General features: G+C 36.3%; 1 protein-coding gene across 4 annotated transcripts in view; it reads right to left on the reverse strand.

The window, feature by feature from the left end:
- Nucleotides 1-20,335, reverse strand: part of Ddr (discoidin domain-containing receptor 2) — a 1,446,713-nt gene that overhangs the window by 1,086,840 nt on the left and 339,538 nt on the right. For 3 of the 4 annotated variants that reach the window (XM_069815694.1, XM_069815693.1, XM_069815691.1), the window contains exon 3: nucleotides 3,585-3,637. The exons of the other annotated variant lie outside the window; for it this stretch is intronic. The gene's annotated coding sequence lies outside the window, so the exon portion shown is untranslated. The remainder of the gene's footprint in view (nucleotides 1-3,584; nucleotides 3,638-20,335) is intronic. 4 annotated transcript variants of the gene reach the window in all.

A 20,335-nucleotide genomic window follows, 5' to 3' on the forward strand; every position in this document is an offset into this window, starting at 1 on the left:
AGGGCCAAATTAAAGAACTACCTAATTTCTCACGACTTCTCGTCTGTAGGTGAATTCATGACATTCAATAACACTTCATGAAATTGATACTAAAACTTTGTGTTGTACTAGTAGACTATATTGTAAATCTCGTCTGTATATATTTCATCTAAACTGTGACTATAAATTAAGATTTTATAATAGTATTATAGTACATTATGCAACGAGCCTATAATGACAGTAATTAAGAAGCGAGTATGGATGTTTATGAAACGAGCGCAAGCGAGTTTCATAATTTTCATACGAGCTTCTTAATTACCATTATAGGCGAGTTTCATACGACTTTTTATGCTCGACCATATTTCTAACTTGAAATTACAGTATTCAGATGTATACATTTTATTTGTAACTGACAAGATCGGCAGTGACCTTGTTCTAGGTTGTGAATTGTGAGATGTGCGCAGACGCGAAAGTATTGATTTTTTCCGAGGAACAATAATGTCATTGATCTTGTGTCATCCGTTAAACTTGGTATAACTTTGATCATTGAATTCGACATTGAAAAACGAGATGACAAATTGAATTTATTTGAATATTATTTACAATTAACGCTAATTATTATAGTAACAGAACATAACCTTCTGTGACAGTATTGGATTTCCAGCCTTCGTGAATTTTCGCTAATTCTCTTTCGATTGCATATCCGAGAATAATCGATACTTGCGGTTTTGTAACGGTACAAAGCTGACTCGTTATTGGCTGAAGACCTGTAAGCTGAGTTGTCATTGGCTGAAAACACCTGAACTTTAATGAGTAGGTGTACTTTAATGAGGTGCATTAAAGGACTGTTACCAGGTGTATAATTACTACATTTCGGCATGGTTGAGCATAAAGTTTTTTAACTTGTTCCATATTCTAGCTGTAAGCAATTTATGAATACCATGGAATGTTAATAAATACAATACAATACAATACAATACAATACAATTACTCTACTTCTGTAATGCCAAGTTAGATTAGGTCGGCTTAGAACTGCACTTCCTGTAATGCCACGATATTGTGATTAAGACTCAAAAATACATACATTCACTTTCAATTACCAAACCAAATAACAGTTCATTTGGACGACGTTTCCTCGTAAGACAGAAATTTGTGGTAACTCCTTGCGCAAACTGATAAGAATTAGAATCGATATCTGAAGTATTTAACTTATTTGTAAATACGGGAAGTAGAGGTGGGATAAGAAACCGTCAGAGGAAAGTTGTGCAATGGATAACAGGATATTCGATTTCCCAGCAGCAGCTCACTTCCTACTTCGCTCCAACAGATCTTTCTCTCCCTCATTTCAAACAATGGGGCAGAAGCAAGATCAACAAGCAGGCAGATGACGTCGCCCACTAGCCACGTCACCGCTAATCTGAGCGCGCATGGAGATTGTTGGTTTGGGTCTGAACACCTCCCAGCGAAGACCCCCACAGTCAGATGGGGCCTCTGCCAACAGGAAATGGCTATGCGGGACGCATCTTTAACTCCCTGACACAGAGACTGACTTCGCCAAACAAGTCACAATTGAAGAAAAAGGATGTAACATCAAGTTATTGAAATACATATGTAACTTACTTACTTACTGGCTTTTAAGTTACCCGGAGGTTCATTGCCGCCCTCACATAAGCCCGCCATTGGTCCCTATCGTGAGCAAGATTAATCCAGTCTCTACCGTCATATCCCACCTCCCTCAAATCCATTTTAATATTACCTTCTCACCTACGTCTCGGCCTCCCCTAAGGTCTTTTTCCCTCCGGCCTCCCAACTAACACTCTATATGCATTTCTGGATTCGCCCATACGTGCTACATATCCTGCCCATCTCAAACGTCTGGATTTTATGTTCCTAATTATGTCAGGTGGAGAATACAATGCGTGCAGCTCTGTGTTGTGTAATTTTCTCCATTCTCCTGTAATTTCATCCCTCTTAGCCCCAAATATTTTCCTACGAACCTTATTCTCAAACATCCTTACCCTAAGTTCTTCTCTCAAAGTGAGAGTCCAAGTCTCACAACCATAAAGAGCAACCGGTAATATAACTGTTTTATAAATTCTAACTTTCAGATTTTTTGACAGCAGACTGGATGATAAAAGCTTCTCAACCGAATAATAACAGGCATTTCCCATATTTATTCTGCGTTTAATTTCCTCCCGAGTGTCATTTATATTTGTTACTGTTGCTCCAAGATATTTGAATTTTTCTACCTCTTCAAAAGATAAATTTCCAATTTTTATAGTTCCATTTCGTAGAATAGGCTATTCCGGTCACGAGACATAATCATATACTTTGTCTTTTCGGGATTTAGTTCTAACCCTATCGCTTTACTTGCTTTAACTAAAATTTCTGTGTTTTCCCTAATCGTTTGCGGATTTTCTCCTAAAATATTCACGTCATCCGCAGAGACAAGAAGCTGATGTAACCTGTTCACAATTCCAAACCCTCTGTGTTATCCTGAACTTTCCTAATGGCATATTGTAGAGCGAAATACACATGTGACTTACGTGTAAAAAGTAATTTTGGTGCATTCATTTATAACAATAAATTACTGCATTCAATAGCGGAATAAACTCGTATCCTTGATTAGTCAAATGGTTGTCATAGTAAATGTAGACCTATGAAATATGCTTCTGAAATTAGTTTCATTTCTCCTGAAACATGAATTACAGTTTTGTTAGTTACAGCCTTATTTCGGGGAGGTCTTCAATTTTAAAGAAATTCTTTATGCATTTCATAACAAACCATAATATGAAGGTTATTCGAATCACGTACCACTAGACGATCAACTGGAACGTTATCTTTCTACGACTATACCCAAAGTATAAGTTTTATTAAAAAAAACGTCTAATTGCAGACATAAATTTTGTATATCGATCAAATCGAAATGACAGCAGTCCAAATCTTGGATTTAAAATATCGGCATCCTAGTCAATTCAAATGAACAAAAAAGAAAATGTAAATTAATGTTAAAAAAATACATAATGCAATTTTAAAAAAGAATAGTCTGCGACAAGATGTGGTAGCTATCAAAACGATAAAAATTTATTGAAAATAAATAATAATATACATTGAACATTATAAAGATGAATAGTGATGGTGATTGATGATGTTCAATGAAGGTTTTAAAATGGTTGATGCAATTGTCTGAAGAGTCTTTTCAGGAACCTTTAATTTTCTGAGGATCTCCAATGTAAATTTGGGAATTGTTCCTCGCGCACCAAATATAAGTCCAATGACATTCCAATCTTGAATATTATATTTATGACTGAGGTCATCACAGCATGGAAGGTAAATAGCGCGTTTCTCTTCATGTACCTGCTTTGGTTGATCTTCATTAATTTCAAACCTTACAGTGGGGTCAAGAATGAGACCAGTTTTTTTATCTCGGTCAATTATTATGATGTCAGCACGCCGTGTAGATCCTTCCATTGAACTTCCTCATATACTTCGTATTCACCATGTTCCCTTAATCTATTAGCAATTATTGAGCGGACTGTGTTATGTCTGTCAATTGCATTAATTCGCCCTGGTGGCAGAAACCTATATTATAAATGTTATCTTACCTTAACATATTGTTATTGACAATCGGGATTAACGATGGCTTCTATCCACCAACCTGGAAAACAGAACAACTGTGTTACAAAACTACAAGTATACAAAATGCAACACAAATCCAGCCTCAACAAATCATATCATACCGTGTATAGGCCTCCCTCCAGACCACATACACTCAGAACCAAACAAGTACTGTACTCCAACAACGAGAAAGTCTCCAGGGTATGAAACGAAGCGGGGTGATGCTGTGAATGAATGTTGACGTCATAAGATGTCATAAGGTCACACACGTGGGTACTCGTATCTCTATTGGCTATCTCTCAAAGCACAAACCATAACACTGATATACACATTTTTATACTAAATTAGTTACAAAATTAGATCACTGTTAATCTCCTGGTCTTTTAATCCCTCCATACAGGAAATAACATATGTAGGAGAGCGCATGATTTTTAAACTGACATGACGTTATAACTCTAATATTATCTATCTACTTCACTCCAATAGATGACGCAATAGTAAGCACATTCCTTTCACGGTTTATCTCCTGGATGGAGAAGGCATACACGAGTTTCAACAACACAACCTCATGGACTTGATGTAAGGACCTCGGGATAAGAAAGAAGAAGAAGAAGACAAAATCTACACGTATCTTAAGAGCAAATTTTGGCAAATACCGACAATTTTTTGTATAACCTCATTTTCCAGGATTATAGATTAAGACTGTTGAGTGATCCGGTTACACAAATTCTTTTTTACTATTAAAAAAATATTTTAAAAATTCCTAACCGAAAAAATGGATTATGAAAACAATAAGCTGAATAAGAACGAAGTTTGACTATACTTCTTTCCACAATTTCTGATAGGCGACGTAAACATTGCCGAGAGAGAGAGAGAAAGAGAGAGAGAGAAGGATAATTGCTATTGAACCAATGGCAGAGGTCTCATTCCACGTTTATCTTTAAGTTGGGCGGTCTGAAACGTTCTACCTCCGTCCAACTTCAAGATACGCTTAACTTCTGCCATTGGCTGAGTAGCAATTATACTTCTCTCCTCCTCTGCTGGCAATGTTTACGTCGCCTGTCAGACATTATGGAACGAAGTATAGAGAAAGAACGTGACAATGATGAATCTCATTTCACTAGCTGTTATTCTTTGGTTTTCTCTCTTCGTCATTGTCCAGGCTTCAGAACCAAAGGCTAGAGTAGGCCTACGTCTTCACAAGATATTGTATACTGTTAATCTTGTATGGCGCTATATTGCAGAGGGGTTAAAAATGGAATTAATAATTGCTATGACTTTTAAAAAGTAAGTGGTTTCAAAATTTATACATTTTTGGTTCATATGAGACATTATAGCCTAAGTATTTAATTATGTTAACTTGTTTTCAAATTTTAGCACCAATGCAAATTTTCTTTCGTACATGACATTTGCCATAAAATGCCATTATTTTGGATTCTCCACAAAAATATCCATATTAAAATCTTTTCCAATAATATTTAAACAGTGCATTCATAACTTAAGATCATGCTCTGTAGTGTCTAATAACACCTGAGAAGATTAAATAGATTTCCAATTTTTTTATTCATAATCAACCCATCTTTCCAAACTTTGACCTAAAACGTCCATTTCCATGTTTATGGCACAAGAAATAAGTCCACTAATGTTTATTGTTATTAATATAATATAATAATATTAACAATGATGATAATTGACTGGGCCACTCGTTAAAAAGAAACTACCTACTGAAAGATTCACTGGAAAGAATGGTGAACGGAAAAAAGTTCGGGGCAAAAGAATATATCAGATGATAGACAACATTAAGATACATTATGCGGAGACTAAGTAGAAGGCAGAAAATAGGAAATATTGGAAAATGCTGGGTTTGCAGTGAAAGATCTGCCCTTGAACAGAACACACTGAATGAATGATGATATAATAATAATAATAATAATAATAATAATAATAATAATAATAATAATAATAACCATAATAATAATAATAATAATAATAATTATTATTATTATTATTATTATTATTATTATTTCCTTATGTGCTTTTCGATTTATACCCAATTCCTCTGACTTCAATTATGAGATTACTAGTAAATATTTTAACTGCTGTTACCTTTATTCTAGACGTCAAAATCTTGATTATCAATTTTTTTGCAAAGTTATCAAGGATGATATTGATTGTGAGTCTATCATAAACAATATCAGCCTTCGTATTCCTACAAAGGATTTAAGATATCAAAAAATGTTTTACAACAGAAATTTTCTAAATCACTTTCTCCAGTTTGTAGGTGCATAAAACATGCCAATTTTCAGGGGCACAATTTACATCCTTTTAAAGTATAGTTTCGTTTTTTAGTATTTACTGCCCTTGTTCTCAATTTAATTTATGTATGTTTTTTTGATTTAATATATTATTAATTTATTTTTGCACCTTTGTATCTTCTGTTTGTGTATTGTGTTGAACTATAAGTTGTTCAGCAAATAAACAAACAAACAAACAAACAAACAGACAAACAAACAAACGAACGAACAAACAAACAAACAAAAAAGCAAACAAACAAATGAATGAATAAATAAATAAATAAATAAATAAATAAATAAAAATAAATAAATAAATAAGTAAATAAGTAAGGAAATAAATAAATAAGTAAATAAATAAATAGCTAAGTAAATAAATAAGTAAATAAATAAGTAAATAAATATATCAATAAATAAATAAATAATAAATAAATAAGTGAATAATTAAATAAATAAATAAGTAAGTAAATAGCTAAGTAAATAAATAAGCAAATAAATAAGAAAATAAATAAAAATAAATAAATAAATAATTAAATAAATAAATAAATAATTATTATTACCATTATCATTATCAATATTTATTATTATTATTATTATTATTATTATTATTATTATTATTATTATTATTATTATTATTATTAGCAGTATTATTAATATGGTGGCGATTCTTGCCTCTTTAAACTGAACTTCACGCATATTAATTTTTTTACTACAGTAAGTAGATATCAGAACTCCGTTAGCATTGCAGTGGACTGTGCATGGTGACTCCAGGTCTTCAGCTGCTGTTGCAACATTTCACTCCCGTTCCGTAAATATTTAAAACTGATTTCAGTATAAATGTGGGAATTAAGTTGTCGCAATTCACCTTCCTTTGTGTGACGCGTGCCTGCTCGTATTGTTACACCTACTTTATGTTTCGCAACGTTTTATGCTAAAATATTCACCGCCGCGATACTTTACACATTTCTCAAAATTCAGTGAAACTGTCATGTTCCACTGAAGGAGACAACGCGTGCAGTGAAAGTGTGAATATAACGTTGTCCATTCCAGAAGCTCTTTTATCTTTCATAACAAGACATGACGTCAGCTCCGAGCCACATTTACGTCCCTCGGGAAGCGAAATAAACATTTTAGTAGATATGACCTTATTTTTCATTGCTGTCTACGTAACAGAATATTCATTTCTGTGTCAGCAAGAGAGCGAGCAGCGCCGAGGAATGGGCTTCGAGAGTTACACTTGGGCTGCAGCACTAATACGACACACAGCGGAAGGGAGAAGAGCGCAAATGCTTACTAATAGGAAGAATTGTAATTTGAACCGAATAGTTTGACAGTGGAAAAACAGCTGTCCAGGGATATTGCAAAGGGAGGGTTTGTAATTTCGTGAGATTCCATTTCAATTAATTCGTCCCGGTAGTCCATCGGTTACTGTCCTGACCAGGTTGGAGGTTCGCAGAATTTAAGCAAAGAGCGCCCTCGTGTCTATACGGAGTGGGAGATGGTAAGAGCTAATTTATATATTATTGGTCCAACCCCGACCAGAGAGGGTCAGATGAGTGAAATTCTCAAGGTCTCAGCTTCTGAGGTACCACCGAGATGGTTCAGGCTGCTTTTTATACGGTGGAGGGCCCGGAGGCTTATACTGAAACCCAAGACTTATTGTGCTTATCTTCTTTGATAAGAATCATTGGGACCACATTCCTACGAGTTCCGCTTTTTCACTGAAGGAACTCTAGAAAATTTTGAAGTTGAAAGCCGAAAATGGACGTAAATAGCTGGGCAGGGCACAGTTGTGCCCCACGGTCGGGTAAGATGCAGCAGATAAAAAAGGGTCCCTGTTTTGTGGGCATAGTTGCGCCCCATTCCCATCAGGTAGAGAAAGGGACATGGCATAGTTGCGCCCCGTTCCCATCAGGTAGAGAAAGGGACATGGCATAGTTGCGCCCCGTTCCCATCAGGTAGAGAAAGGGACATGGCATAGTTGCGCCCCGTTCCCATCAGGTAGAGAAAGGGACATGGCATAGTTGCGCCCCGTTCCCATCAGGTAGAGAAAGGGACATGGCATAGTTGCGCCCCGTTCCCATCAGGTAGAGAAAGGGACATGGCATAGTTGCGCCCCGTTCCCATCAGGTAGAGAAAGGGACATGGCATAGTTGCGCCCCGTTCCCATCAGGTAGAGAAAGGGACATGGCATAGTTGCGTCCCGTTCCCATCAGGTAGAGATAGGGACATGGCATAGTTGCGCCCCGTTCCCATCAGGTAGAGAAAGGGACATGGCATAGTTGCGCCCCGTTCCCATCAGGTAGAGAAAGGGACATGGCATAGTTGCGCCCCGTTCCCATCAGGTAGAGAAAGGGACATGGCATAGTTGCGCCCCGTTCCCATCAGGTAGAGAAAGGGACATGGCATAGTTGCGCCCCGTTCCCATCAGGTAGAGAAAGGGACATGGCATAGTTGCGCCCCGTTCCCATCAGGTAGAGAAAGGGACATGGCATAGTTGCGCCCCGTTCCCATCAGGTAGAGAAAGGGACATGGCATAGTTGCGCCCCGTTCCCATCAGGTAGAGAAAGGGACATGGCATAGTTGCGCCCCGTTCCCATCAGGTAGAGAAAGGGACATGGCATAGTTGCGCCCCGTTCCCATCAGGTAGAGAAAGGGACATGGCATAGTTGCGCCCCGGTCCCATCAGGTAGAGAAAGGGACATGGCATAGTTGCGCCCCGTTCCCATCAGGTAGAGAAAGGGACATGGCATAGTTGCGCCCTGTTCCCATCAGGCAGAGAAAGGGACATGGCATAGTTGCGCCCCGTTCCCATCAGGTAGAGAAAGGGACATGGCATAGTTGCGCCCCGTTCCCATCAGGTAGAGAAAGGGACATGGCATAGTTGCGCCCCGTTCCCATCAGGTAGAGAAAGGGACATGGCATAGTTGCGCCCCGTTCCCATCAGGTAGAGAAAGGGACATGGCATAGTTGCGCCCCGTTCCCATCAGGTAGAGAAAGGGATATGGCATAGTTGCGCCCCGTTCCCATCAGGTAGAGAAAGGGACATGGCATAGTTGCGCCCCGTTCCCATCAGGTAGAGAAAGGGACATGGCATAGTTGCGCCCCGTTCCCATTAGGTAGAGAAAGGGACATGGCATAGTTGCGCCACAATGAAATAGGTAGAGAAAATGGCATTACGGAAACTCGAGCCTCGTAATCAACCAAACTTATTTGTTTCTTATCGATTTAATATTCATTATGATACCGTTAAAATGAACACCATGAAGTTGGCAGTATTTTACTAACTGTTTTTCTACTATTTATGCATTGATTATCGATAGCCTAGCGTTAAAATGAACACCATGAAGTTGGCAGTACCTTATTAACTGACATATTCAAATGAGTGAGCCGTTGGAATATGGGGCCTTATCTGTCTTGACATTATATTAGTGATCTTCACACCGTCTGTGGCGTATAGTGAGGTTAATTTAAAATGAATTTTAAGTTTAGTGAAAAGGGTAAAGAGTTAATAATTCACAATGATTCTAAGTTTCAATTTTCGAAATCTTGTACCGTAGGATTAAGATATCGGTGTACAAACAAAAAATGCAGTTCATTTATTTGTGTGATCGATAAAAAAGGGTTATTTTAAATAGCAAAATTGATCATATGCTAGGCCTACCTGATTTTAATGCAGCTACCACTATAATATTTTTAATTAATTTATTTATTTTATGACAATTATTTTCGTGTGTACTATGCCCATCGGGGCGCAACTATGCCATGTCCCTTTCTCTACCTGATGGGAACGGGGCGCAACTATGCCACGTCCATTCTGCTACCTGATTTCTTTGGGGCGCAACTATGCCATGTCCATTCTGCTACCTGATTTCTTCGGGGCGCAACTATGCCATGTCCAATCTGCTACCTGATTTCTTCGGGGCGCAATTATGCCATGCCTAGGCCTCCCAATTGACCGCGGGGCGCAACTATGCCATACCGAAATAGCTACCACATAAGGAGGAAGAAGGAGGAGATATAAAAAGCCTGCACATTGAAAGATACCTAGTCCTTTCGCAGTAAACTCGTCCATGTACAGAGTGAGCAATAATCTCGACATTTCGCGACGGCACCCATGTCCAGGATCGCCCTCTGAGAAGTCTGTAGTCTCCTCAAATCGATTCCATTTGTATGCGAGTCACGGTCCTACATCCTCTTGCATCATATATTGACCTGAAAATGGCGTTTCTGTAGGTAGGCCTAACGTGATTCACTATTTCATGCCATCTATCGATTCGGCTACACGTATGTCTGACGGAATCCGGTACGAGAACCCCGCGTCCTCCTCAGATGTCTGCAGCTCCCTCAGGTCGATGTCATTTGTATGCAAGTCACGGTAATACAGTCTTAGAAAAATGTTTTATAGCACAGATACTTTATAAGTCCCAGAAAGGAGTCAGTGCGCTTGATCAAACATACAACGAAAGTAAACTAATTTTATTACCTCAACTAGTTCTCTTGTGAACCAGGTCGCACGTCCTCTGATTATGTACATTGCCTCCTTTCTGGGACTTATGAAGTATCTGTGCGATAAAACGTTTTTCTAAGACTGTACATAAAAGGAAGAATTATATGAACATATTCTGACACAAACAATCTATATATATAATTTGAAATTACGGGAAAACGGCTGAACGGATTTTAATAAATGACCCCTCATTTTGAAGCTTGGAATCCAAAGTTTTTCAGAAAAATAGCAATTTTCAGTGAAATACCAATTTTCCTACATCATTTTTCTATTTTCCAAAATCCATCTTTCGTCAGTTTGGAGAAATGTGGCTTTTCAGAATAAAACAAAACACAAACACTACAATAAACAATAGGATATTACACGAAGGCCATGACCTGCAGGATTGCTGACATATTTAGAGCTCAAATTCAATTGGTTATTAAAATCTTCGAGACTTACTAAAATAATTCACAGGTCTCATTCTGCGATGTGTAATTTTCTGAGTACAGCTGTGTATTAGACAAAATCTACACAATTTGAGGTGGTTTGATGACATTATTACCATTAGAAACGAACTATTATTATAGTTAATGCCATTATGTGACTATTTTTCATTAATTATACATATTAATGCTATATTGATGATATGAAAGTGAAACATTTTGGAGTTATGTAAGTAGATGTAGAGAATATCTTAAATTAGATCTTTGTTTCTATATTTTACTGAGTGGCGGCTGTATAGTATATATAACTACCAAAGTTCCGTAAGGTAATAATATTGATATTAAAAATCAAATATTTTTATAGTTATTAATCAAGTGGGATTGGCTCTTTTTCATATATTTAATGCCGGTGTGGTGTTGATATTTATATGCGTCATTTCTTCAGTATTGGCTCGAAAGAGCGCAAAAATTACAGTTTCTAAAGAAAGACCAAACGGTGTTACTGATAAAATAAAAAGCCTACAAAATAATGTAGTCTGCCGATCATTTCAGCAAGATCTCTTAGGAGGATAAAATGATTTTACCCTTTACAGTTCAAGCTGTACATGCAGCAGCTATACCAAGATACTACGTCTATTATTCGAAAGCATAGCAAACCTGACTTTTTTTTAACTTTCACCTACAATCCACAATGACCTGAAATAGCTATTGCTTTACTCCCACATGAAAAACCCACTGATCGTCCTGACATTGTTACTTGCGTTTTCGCGCTGAAACTCAAAAACTGAAGGTGGATACGTTCAAGAAAAAGTATTTGGCATAAAAAAACATTCAGAGGGAGTATGTTTCATTATTACAGAAGCAAATAACTTTCAAAATATCTGGTATTCTTCATTCAAAATACTGTAAATCTGAAACAAATTTTATTTGAACGTCTAATGAACTTAGTTTGCAGTATTTGCTGCACAAGCCACTAGTACTATTATAACGTATCTGCGACAAAACATTTTTCTAATATTGTACATCCTACTAGGCACTGTTGTAGCTCAGTCGGCTAAGGCGCTTGCCTGTCGACCCGGAGTTGCGCTCTGGCGTGGGGGTTCGATTCCCGCTAGGGAATAACTTAATAACTTAATAAAAAATATTGGTCCTGTAAACCAAAAATAAGGAACGCCTTTTAAAACTTCAGAGAAAAAATAGTTTTTCATTAACCCCCAAAACTAATATTTTAAATAAACTATTATCTGACATTAAAAATATTTTAATTATAATATTAACTAAAAGAATAGTTTTCACAAAAATAAATCACCCATTAGCAATAGGATTAAAATATTCATTCAAACAATTATTATATGTATAATAAGAGATTATTATCACAAAGAATCTGATTTTCATAAGTCTTATTTCTTATCTTCCTAGAAGGAATATTGTTTTATTTATTTATGTCACAAAATTAGCATCAAAGGAAATATTTTTAAAGTCCATAAAAATTACATTATTAATCATAATGATAGTTATATTCACATTAATAATTATTATTAATCCAAAAATAGTAATCAACAATAAAGAAATTATAATTTACGAAAATATTTATAATACAGAAAATGAAAAATAAATTCATTAATAAAATTGTATAATCAACCATCAAACTTAATTATAATTATGCTAGTTTCCTATTTATTTTTAAACATCAATTGTAGTAGTAAAAATAACAAACATTTCAAAAGGACCGTTACGACAAATAAATTAATGAATAAACTCAAACGAATTATACAGTCGTTATTTAAAATGCCAACAATACTTTGATTGATTTACCAACACCTTCCAATATCTGATTATCTGGTTGAGACGTTTTACGATTGCTCAGTCTCATTTCGCCAAATACCATCTCACTATTGCCAATCCAATCGACGCTAAAGAACCTAGTTGATACAGCGAAGTTCAGGCTGTACTCAAACGGTCGTAAGATATTACACGTATGTCGGCAAGGGGTATAAAAGGGAATAAATGTATAGTAATAAGACAAAACTACACACAAACGTAAAGGTGCAGAAAAAATGTAGTAATAAGACAAATGTTGCCCCTCTCTGGGATTGAACCAGTGATCTTAAGTAGTAGTATTTAGTAGTATTTATTTATTTAACCTGGTAGAGATAAGGCCGTCAGGCCTTCTCTGCCCCTCTACCAGGAGATTCCAACTACAATATCAACAATAAAATTACAATTAGTATTAAATTTACAATTACAATTACAAACAATATTACAATTAGCATTAAATTTACAATTACAATAAAATCAAAGTACGAAAAGATTACCTGAATAATTAAAGCTAGATAATTTATCATAGAGAAACAAAGAATATTTTATATTTACTGAATTACAAATTAAATCTAGAATAACAAAATTGTATAGTGATGAAATTACTGAATATTGAAATATTTTGTGATAGATTAAAGAAGCTATTTACAAGTAATCAATTACTGACCAAGTGCCTAGTAAGTTTTCGTTTGAATTCAATTTTATTTCGACAGTCCCTGATGCTAGCAGGTAGCGAATTCCAGAGTCTTGGCAGGGCTATTGTGAAAGAAGATGAGTATGAGGAGGTGCGATGGGATGGTATTGTTAGTATTGTTTCATGACGAGAGCGTGTGTTCACATTATGGTGGGAAGAAAGGTAAGTGAAGCGAGACGACAGGTACGAAGGAATAGAAGAGTTCAAGATTTCGAAGAGAAAGAGAAGTGAATGTAAATTTCTTTTCTTATCTAGCTTAAGCCAACCTATTGCTTCCAGGGATGGGGTAATATGATCATATTTACGAACATTGCTTACAAAACGTACACACAAATTATGAGCACGTTGAAGTTTCATTTTGTTGTCGCTGGAGAGGTCAGTCAGTAAAATGTCCGCATAGTCGAAATAGGGAAATGAAAGTGTCTGCACAAGGGACTTTTTTAAGCAAGAGGGGAGATGAACATTTATCCTTTTTAGCACATGGATAATAGAATATAAGTAGTAAGTAGTAAGTCGTCTCACCCATACGCCAACACGCTCCCTCTCCGTGCTGTGAACATAATTTTGCCCGCAATAACGATCGCCTCTTGCCTGTCTGTGTGAATGGAGTGACTTAACGTGTCCTTCCACTCACGGGCTGCTTAAAATCAATCATTCTTCCTTCAGTGACCTCAGCCTGCAGACCGCGTCATTTGTACGCACGGCTTTTTTTTTTTCCCTTTCGCCGCGTTACTTATAGCCCCTGCGGAGTTGGTAGCCCAACTGACACGCAAGTATATCGTGTAGCCTTGCCAACGCCAGCAACGTATGGGGAAGGTTGCGGTAGAAAGAAGCATGAATATGAAGGCAGCTCTGCATGAAACTGAATGGCAGCTGTTGCTCCTCGTTTGTTTGTGTGTTGATTAAAGACGGTCAATACACAATCCCGACATCTCATTTACCGCTTCTCCATGTCCACACACTTTATACGTCATTTTTTATTACTGTCGAAAGCTAAGTCCAAAAATGGTGAACCATATTATATTTTACGTTCGGCTATTGTATAACTGTGGGAGCGACGTTTCTCACGAATGAGATTCTCTTTAGATTCAGGTGGAATGTAGGAGCTATTCCATCTCAGATCGACCGAAATATAGAGAAAATTGACTTTACAATTTCTAAATACAATGAAACATTTTTTGTACGTAGAGAACTGTGATACAATGCTTTGTGCAAAGTTTGAGGCATCAGAACTTCATAGTGTTTAAACTAAAAATATTTAAATTTATCGTATTTTCATAAAATTAGCAATTTTAAACTGTTGTAGCTCCGAAACCCTTTCACCCAATGATCAAAATCATGGTTTATTTTGATGCTGAGAAATTAAAGTTTATATTGACATATAAACAGATTTTCTTACTTTTTATGGAAATTGAGAAATTTAGATTTTTCCTCATTAAGACGCCTTTGACAAGGAATAAATATTTTAAAAATATATAGTTAGATTCCGCATTGAAAGTACAAACAAACACATATTTTTTATTGACGGTATGTTGATAAAGTATTGAAAATATCAAATAAAGAAAATAAAGAGTACGCGCGTGAACTAACCAGCTGACTGTGAGACGGGAGGTAGCCAAGACAAGCAAGGCCAGGAGACAAACACGTGATGTGTCGTCTAGCAGTCATGGCTGTGCTAGCTTTATCAAAGGTTTTCATAAACACAGGAGTAAAATGACGCCCAACGCTCGCTTATCTTCAGCTCTCGGCCAGTGCGTGCGGTACTGCGCCGTTCAAGTCTAGGCGTGTGAAAATAATTTATTTAATACCCTCGAAACTTACTGCCGTACCACTAAGCAAACAATGCCGAATCCCTCTTAATAATGCAAGGTTTTTTCTCAATTTTTTTTACATTTTTACAAATGGCCAAAAAGCCTAAAAGCAAGTATAATCATATTATCTGTCTTTTTGTATACAATAAAAATAAGGATTAATTCTTAACATAATCTACCAAATTTCAGCTTGAAAATAAGCTCTCGTTGAATGGTTCCAGAGTTCTGAGCGCTGAAAGAGGCTTGTTTTTATAAAATACGCTAAATTTGTCGCTCAATAATACGAAAACCGTTTGATTTTCGATAGTATATTTTTGAAAATGCACTCCCCTCAGCACCTTGTATAAGTAGGGAAAAAATTAGAGTATAAAAAATGCGAGGTTTTTTACTGATCGATTTCATATGGAATAGCCCTATGTTCTTGTCGACTCTTGATAATGGAAATTCTACGGTCTATATCGCGATTCACACGATAACTTTCGCCGGTCCGCTATCGTAATAAGGAATAAGGCATGACGCTAGTGTTCTAGTGTACACAACGACAATTAGACGTGAAATAAAAACAGAAAATAAAGCACGTCTTACACAGTGAAAGTCATTATCCAACCCAAAATTACACATAAAAATAGCAGGAAATAACAAAAAGTTCTATTATACAGCTAATTACAAATCTAATCAAATTTAAATCCAATTTCATAATGTATACAAACCCAACATAACATTTCACATATAGAGAAATTTTAGATTACTAAGAAAAATACTGGAATATCACCACGGCTAAGCTATGGACCACAGAACAGAGCATTCAGAGTTCGAATCTAGCCGAGGACATAATTTCTTGTTATTAGGTTAGATTCAACTTACAATCATTGAATAGTTTCTAAACAAACTATGACCTAACGTGACGCTGATGAATCTGTCCGCCTGATCCTTATTCGGATTCCACATGTTTTTTTAGTGGGTTATTTTACGACGCTTTATCAATATCTTAGGCTATTTAACGTCTGAATGAGATGAAGATGATAATGCAGGTGAAATGAGTCCGGGGTCCAGCACCGAAAGTTACCCAGCAATTGCTCATATTGGTTAAGGTAAAAACCTCGGAGAAAACCACAACCAGGTAACTTGCCCCGACCGGAAATCGAACCCGGGCCACCTGGTTTCGCGGCCAGACGCGCTGACCGTTACTCCACAGGTGTGGACTCCACATGTTAACACGTTTCATAAGTGTTAATAATAAGACAATCGATGTTAATTAATTAAATTCACGCATAATTACAATTCAAGGAGACGGAGATAATCCCAAGTCACACATGCAACAAAATTAAATTATTAATTATTTGTTTCTTTCTTTATGCTCACCACATTTTTTAATTATTCCATTTGTGTATAAATAATTATTATATTAATTTCCAAACGACTCCACTTCTCCATAATCATATTATTATTATTATTATTATTATTATTATCATTATCATCATCATCATCATTATTATTATTATTATTATTATTATTATTATAATCATTATTATTATCATCATAATTATCATTATTATTATGATCATCATCATCATCATTATGATCATCATCATCATTATTATGATCATCATCACCATCATCATCATGATCATCATCATCATTATGATCATCATCATCATTATGATCATCATCATTATGATCATCATCATTATGATCATCATTATTATTATTATTATTATTATTATTATTTACTTACTTACAAATGGATTTTAAGGAACCCGAAGGTTCATTGCCGCCCTCACATAAGCCCGCCAGCGGTCCCTATCCTGTGCAAGATTAATCCAGTCTCTATCATCATACCTCACCTCCCTCAAATCCATTTTAATATTATCCTCCCATTTACATCTCGGCCTCCCTAAAGGTCTTTTTCCCTCCGGTCTCCCAACTAACACTCTATATGCATTTCTGGATTCGCCCATACGTGCTATATGTCCTACCCATCTCAAACGTCTGGATTTAATGTTCCTAATTATGTCAGGTGAAGAATACAATGCGTGCAGTTCTGTGTTGTGTAACTTTCTCCATTCTCCTGTAACTTCATCCCGCTTAGCCCCAAATATTTTCCTAAGCACCTTATTCTCAAACACTCTTAACCTATGTTCCTCTCTCAGAGTGAGAGTCCAAGTTTCACAACCATACAGAAGAACCGGTAATATAAGTGTTTTATAAATTCTAACTTTCAGATTTTTGGACAGCAGACTGGATGATAAAAGCTTCTCAACCGAATAATAACACGCATTTCCCATATTTATTCTGCGTTTAATTTCCTCCCGAGTGTCATTTATATTTGTTACTGTTGCTCCAAGATATTTGAATTTTTCCACCTCTTCGGAGGATAAATCTCCAATTTTTATATTATTATTATTATTATTATTATTATTATTATTATTATTATTGTTATTATTATTATTATTATTATTATTATTATTCATTACAATTTCAAACAACTCATTGACGTCATACTCATGTGTGAATCATTTGAACTATGAACAATCTCACTGTTGTCTCTAGACTAGGCCTCATGGAATGAGGAAGTGATTATGAAGTAGTTAACGAGAAGGTTCGGCCTTGTTAAATTTAAATGCCGGAAATATAAAACCCAAAATGAAAATAAATATTAAACATTAATTTCAAATCCCAAACATCCTTATTACCCCACCATGCTCACAATAACAATCACGAACAGCACAAACGTTTCACGCAATTGCAGGAATTCGATAAATCTTCTGTCACCTTTTAACTATTACTGATGACAGATGAAGTGAGAAGAAGAAGAAGAAGAATGTTGGTGGAATGGTAAGAGGAAAATGGCTTTACCCCAAGAAAATCCTCTGAAACGTCTTTTACACCACAAATTCCATCACAATCAGACCGGGAATCATACTCGGACCATCTGCATGGAAGAACAGCGCACAGCCATCGGCGTAGCTCAGGCGGTAGCGCGTTTGCCTGATGATACGGAGTTGTGATTGGGGATAGGTTTGATTACCGTTTGGACTGATTACCTGGTTGGGGTTTTTTTTCGAGGTTTCCTAAGCCGTAAGGCGAATGTTAGGTAATTTATGGCGAATCCTCGACCTCATCTCGTCAAATACCATGTCGCTATCACCAATTCCATTGACGCTAAATAATCCAGTGGTTGATACAGCGTCGTTAAATAACCAAGTATAAAAAAGACGAAATGATTCATGTGTAATTTTTGTCGATTATGTTACAAAGGTTGTAAATAACTGTGGCGTAGTTTTAAAAAATATAAAGCATTGTTTGCAAATTAACCTTCAATTTATTGCATGCTAAAATAAAAATAATGAAATATATTTAAATAAAGTGACATTTGAGAATTTATTAACTGTTACTTTTATTAAATACATTCATAATTAAAAAATATCAATATAATTAATAATTTATTATGGAATGCAAACAAATAAAAAGCAATAAGCAAAACACAGAGAGAGGATATTTTACTAGTCACAGGACTCTGTTATGAAGGTTCCATAACTGGACTCCCTAGTTTTAAGAATATGAAATCCACCGCTGTGAAGTAACGGTTAGCATATCTGACCATGAAACGAGCGTGTTCAAATCCGGGCAGGGACAAGTTACCTAGTTGAGATTTTTTCCGGGGTTTTCCCTCAACCCATCAAGAACAAATGCTGGTTAACTTTCGGCGTTGGGCCCTGGATTCGTTTCTCTGACTTTATCACCTACAAACCATTCAGACGCTAGATAACCATAGATGTTGATAAAGCATCGTAAAATAAAGCATTAAAAAAAGAATATTGAAATATTTTTCTTAAATTGGCCTTCAAAATTGTATGTTGAAAGAAAACAAATATATTTAAATAAAGCTACATTTGAGAATTTATTCTACGTTAATTTTATTATACAGCTTACTTACTTACTGGCTTTTATGGAACCCGGAGGTTCATTAGCCGCCCTCACATAAGCCCGCCATAGGTCCCTATTCTGAGCAAGATTAATCCAGTCTCTATCATCATATCCTACTTCCCTCAAATCCTTTTTAACATTATCTTCCCATCTACGTCTCGGCCTCCCTAAAGGTCTTTTTCCCTCCGGCCTCTAACACTCTATATGCATTTCTAGATCCGCCCATACGTGCTACATGCCCTGCCCATCTCAAACGTCTGGATTTAATGTTCTTAATTATGTCATGTGAAGAATACAATGCGTGCAGTTCTGCGTTGTGTAACATTCTCCATTCTCCTGTAATTTCATCCCTCTTAGCCCCAAATATTTTCCGAAGCACCTTATTCTCAAACACCCTTAACCTATGTTCCTCTCTCAAAGTGAGAGTCCAAGTTTCACAACCATAAAGAACAACCGGTAATATAACTGTTTTATAAATTCTAACTTTCAGATTTTTTGACAGCAGACTGGATGATAAAAGTTTCTCAACCGAATAATAACAGGAATTTCCCATATATATTCTGTGTTTAATTTCCTCCCGAGTGTCATTCATATTTGCTACTGTTGCTCCCAGATATTTGAATTTTTCCACCTCTTCAAAGGATAAATTTCCAATTTTTATATTTCCATTTCGTACAATATTCTCGTCACATATACGCTACATATTAAATTAACTGGTTATTAACATTCTGTGATGCAAGCAATTAAAAAACAATAAGCACAACACAGAACATGAGTAGTTTGCTCGTCACTAGAGTCAAGTACATGATCGGAAGAATTATCTTAAATATATTCTGTCATACATAATACTAGGTCACAACTTAATAAAATCACCGATTACAAAAAGCAGCACCTTCTCGTGCTGAGATGAAGAAGGCAACTAAAACATGACTCATAAGGCGAGAACACCGCCGTGCGAGGAGTTTAGAGTGGAGCGGGGAACCAATAGGAAGTTCAGATCCCCATTCTTGTGCCCCATATCCTGTATTGGCCCAATGATGCGGATTTCACTTGATAATAACACGTAAGCTATTCATGTTCAACTACAACAGTTGAGATGGCGATGTCGAAAATTACAAAGAGGTATCGAACACACACACAGCCACATACAACGCTTAGGGCTACTGTTCGACAACAGAGAAATTCCATTGAGGTATCCCTTGGCAATAAAGACAGGATTCAATACGCAAATACAACCACGAGGAAGGCGGGTACAAATAGGA

Source organism: Periplaneta americana, chromosome 17, assembly GCF_040183065.1.
Source record: "Periplaneta americana isolate PAMFEO1 chromosome 17, P.americana_PAMFEO1_priV1, whole genome shotgun sequence".
Classification (NCBI taxonomy): Eukaryota; Metazoa; Arthropoda; class Insecta; order Blattodea; family Blattidae; genus Periplaneta; species Periplaneta americana.